Source organism: Penaeus japonicus, unplaced genomic scaffold (assembly GCF_977035675.1).
Source record: "Penaeus japonicus unplaced genomic scaffold, GWHDUDI00000001_assembly GWHDUDI00000033, whole genome shotgun sequence".
Lineage (NCBI taxonomy): Eukaryota > Metazoa > Arthropoda > Malacostraca > Decapoda > Penaeidae > Penaeus > Penaeus japonicus.
The window spans coordinates 13,912,162-13,916,666 of record NW_028234435.1 but is presented as its reverse complement, the minus strand read 5'-3'; the positions used below and the strand labels follow the sequence as shown (position 1 = coordinate 13,916,666).

Sequence of the window (4,505 nt, the reverse complement as noted above, 5' to 3'; positions counted from 1 at the left end):
ATAATTATAAAAATGCTGATTGAGGCAAATTAAAAGAAATATTAACTCCCCTAGAACCAATCTTGAAAATTAACATCACCCTGCATTAGACACCGAAGCAGAAAAAAGGCTAAAAGAGATTAGAGAGGCAAAAGAACTAAGCATCCCTAAAACAACCTTCCATACCATCATCCACCACAAAACAAATGGAGATCACAATCAAAAGAAAGCCATTTACGAAAACTTATAAACTCGAGCTGAAAGAAGAGGATGGACCACTGAATTAAGAAATCAACATAGGCAGCTCCAAATTGAAATTCGAGAAATCGCAAAATCTATCTCGCAGCAAACTTGAGAGAAATTAACAACAGAAATCTCCAAAAACACGAAAGATCCGGCAACCTTTTTGCTGAAGATTCATCAAATGAGAGGAAATAATAACTCATTCGCCCCATACATCCTTGATGCAAACAACAGCAAAATTTTCGATACAGATGGAAAAGAAAAGATCTTAAATAGATATTGGAACAAAGTTTGTAACATCTCAGAAGAGAACTTATTTTTTAACCAACAACACGAGCAGGTGGTCCTAAGAGATCACCAATTATTCCCTAATAAGATCAACCCAGACGATCAAATAGGTCTCAGCAAACGTTCCAACGAAAACCACTTAATTACTTAAATAACGGTGGAGGAAATTAAGACAACAATTACAAGAATGAAAAACAAAGCTGCAGGAAAAAGCCAAATAAATAAGACCGATCTCGTTAACATTCCCCAGAACTCTCTCATAAAACCAAAAAATCTATTTAATGCCTCACTAGCCACTGGGTACTTTCCAAAACCCTTGAAAGTTGCCACTATCAACCTTATACCTAAGTCTGGCAAGTCTCCAAACAGACCCATAAATTTCCGGCCAATCTCTCTCCTCGAAATTCCCGGCAAAATGTTTGAAAAAGTCATTAATATCTGACTCATGAGTCATCTTAAACGAAAACCTATACAGTTTCAGAAGAGGGAAGGGGACCACAAGTGCAATAGCAATTGCATACGAAAACATAGCCAATGCAGTAGCCCTTAAAAAGCAATGTCACGTCATCCTCAGAGACGTATACAAAGCATTTGACAAGGTTTGGCACCAAGGATTACGTCATAGACTAATAGACTCACAAGTGCCCGACCCACTCACTAAATTACTGAGCAGCTTTTTGAAAGACCGTAAAGGTCACATCAAAATTGGAAGTACCTTTGGCAACGAGATTGAACTTAAAAGCGGTGTCCCACAAGGAAGTGTCATCTCGCCTACACTTTACATCATGTATACTTCTCCTTTTCCTCCATCATATGTACATTGCCTATGCAGACGACATAACTCAAATAATAACACATCCAAGCAAATCCAAAATAATCATGACCTTCCTACCCATAACGCTATAGCCTCAATTGACAAATTTGAAAAAGACTGGAAGATCAAAACAAACAACCAAAAATTTCAAATGATATTGGCTGCCAAACTCACACCATTACCAATCTCAATAGACGACACTGAGATTCCTTTCAGCTAAAACGGCAAGTTACTTGGGCTCCAAATAAGCTGTAGAGGATTTGCTCCTCACGTTAGAGAGCGAGCAAGACTCGCAAACAAACAGCTTACCATGTGCAAGCGATTTTCGGCCTGTTCTATAAAAATGAAATTATAACTGTATAAAGCCTTAATCAGACCCATATTTGTTTTGTTTTAGTGTTTGTCTTTTAGTCTTTATTATGTCTTTTCTTTTTGGGCAAGACCCGCTAACAGCGACGTGTTGCCCCCCGCAATTGCAGCACTTGGTTTCTTTGCTACAAGTAGCAAAGAAGTGGCCAATGTCACCACACCTGCTGCATCTCTGCTCATATTTGCATGTGTGTTTTGTGGTCGAGTCTGTAGCACTTCAAGCATTGGTCTACTTGAACAAAGCATTCAGGCTCTATATTGTAGGTCGGGACGGACGTGTTAAACATCACACGAGTCAAAAGCTTCTGTGCTTCCTCTGGCGCCGAGCATCGAATCTTTACGATTCGTGACTCGGGCGGTTTGTAAACATCGAGGACATTGACTTCGTTCATTTTCGTTACCTCGGCCTGGATGGCTTCGCACGATCGTGGCAGGATTGTCCTGTCGATCTTTTTAGCCACGACCGTGCATTTAGCCTTCGTTTCAGGTGAGGGGACCGGTTTAAAGCCATGATCTGAGAGTTTCCTTTGGCCTTTAGTCGAGAGAAATGGGGTCAGCTGTTCTTGCTTGGCAACAACAACTTTATAGCCTTTATGAACTTTGAAGCAATGAGTCACTACTACTTCTGTGATTGAGAAGATTTTCTGGAGAGCCACCTCACAGGAGATAGGCTCCCCAGAATATGTTAATTTGATTACGTGACCCATGATAACATGCCGTGAGGGTGAAGATGATGGGTGAGGGGATGTCTAGCAAAAAGCTAATCAATGACAGGGTTGAAGGTGCGGTAGTGGTCTCAAAAAAGAGAGAAGCACACTGTACAGTTGAACCGTCTTTATTTGTTAGGGCCGGGCAGGCACAAAGCCTTGCCAGGCGGGAATTAACCCTTATGTGCCTGACCGGATCCCTCGCAGTAAAACATCCACTGTACAGTGCGTCGCGAATTATTTGCGAGTCCTCTTGACTGGCAAATAACCCACTAGCTGAAAGCAGGTATTGGCGAGTATCCAGAGGATATCACCAATGGCCAGGTCAGGCTGTTAGCAGAGGTATCAGCGATCGTCAAATCTCTTTTTACGAAGAACCTCAACAACCATAAAAACCTTGGATCCTAACAAGGTCCTGAGAGCCCTGAGTCCTGAAACCAAGCTCTACATTTATAAAGCCCTAGTGCGGCCCATCATGGAATACCCGTCAGTGCCTAACCACACCATTTCCAGAAGGCAGATGATGAAGCTACAGACTATTCAGAACCAGGCAGGCAAATGGATTCTGAATATTCGCTTTCCCGAAGTAGTCACTGCACGAGAGATCCATGAAAGACTAAGGATCGAGGCGATCAACAAGAGACTCCACCATCAAGCCAGAAGAAGATGGACAAGAATCCAAGATGAGGATGAGGAGCTCTACAATCGCCTCAACGTTCGTCCAGAAGGCACACATGCCTGGTGGCCCAAAAGTCTCAGCAGAATCAATGGCATTGAAGAAGTTGAGGTCATATTCACGGCATCAGGTACAAGAGACCGATGATGTAAGGAGGCAACAATGAAGAGGAGAACCTAAAAGAAGACCAAGAAGACAAGAATGAAGAAGTAAACTTCAAGAGGACCTACAAATCAAGAATGAAGATTTTTTAACACCTTTTAACCCAGACTACAAGCCAACCCACAGGGCTCCACTTCAACGTCAAGCACGGCACATCATGCATAGTAGTGAGAGGTGACGTGCGAGGTCGGCGATGTGCAGCATGGGCAGAGCTTAAGAATGTAAAAAGAAAAAAAAAATAATAAAAAAATACTATGTTAAGATTTAATAAATAAATAAATAAAGTATCCTTATCCCCAACCCCAAGTTCCAGACCCCTTCCTCCCAATCAACCAAAGACTTTTCCCCTTCCGACCTGGCAGGCCTCCCTGAAGGTTTTGAGTGGACATGACACCCCAAGATTGATTTTAAAAAGTCAGACAGGGAGTTTCGTCTTCCCACTACTATAACTACGACTTCCCTTCATTTTCCTGACTGCTTTTCTTCACCTCAACTCTTCGTCTAACTTATCTGTCCCCTTCCACTTCGGTGGGAGTTCCAGTTGACTTGATTTCGTCCCCCAGTCTCCCCCACGATCTGCTCGGCTTCTCAGGCTCTCAGCCACAGAAAACGGGACCCCTCCCCACCCTCTCCACCCCCCGCGCTCAGGCATGAATGAAAACTACCCCAACAAGCAGGTGGTCTCGCCCCACCTCTTTAACCTCTCTTACTCGTTTCACTTTCCCACTTATCTTCGCGCTATTTATCTTATTTTCATCATCTTTTCTTATTCAATTCATTCATTTCGTCAGTTGTCCCAGTTGACCCAGCGACCTGGTTTCCGTGTAACCAGCCGTCTCCTCTACACCATGCGACCTCGACTCCCTCACCTTTTCCTGCCCTGGTAATGTTCCCTGTGCCTGTTCTCTTTGTAATTGTGTCCTGTGTAATGTCTATTCCGATAATAAACCGCATGTTCTGTTCTGGTGCTCTTTCTGTTTGACCTGGCTGCACTGATCCTCTCTCTCTACGGAGAAAACGGACCTGTGACACACACACACATATATATATATATATATATATATATATATACATATAGATAGATAGATAGATATACATATTTATATATATGTATGTATGTATATATACATATATATTCATAAATATATATATATATATATATATATATATATATATATATATATGTATATATATACATATACATTCATTATATATATATATACTGTATATATATATATATATATATATATATATATATATATATATA

At 41.4% G+C, this 4,505-nt stretch overlaps 1 pseudogene; it reads right to left on the bottom strand.

Annotated features, from left to right (window-relative positions):
• Positions 1-1,691: 1,691 nt before the first annotated feature.
• LOC147467805 (uncharacterized) lies at positions 1,692-2,400 on the bottom strand (annotated as a pseudogene).
• Positions 2,401-4,505: the final 2,105 nt, after the last annotated feature.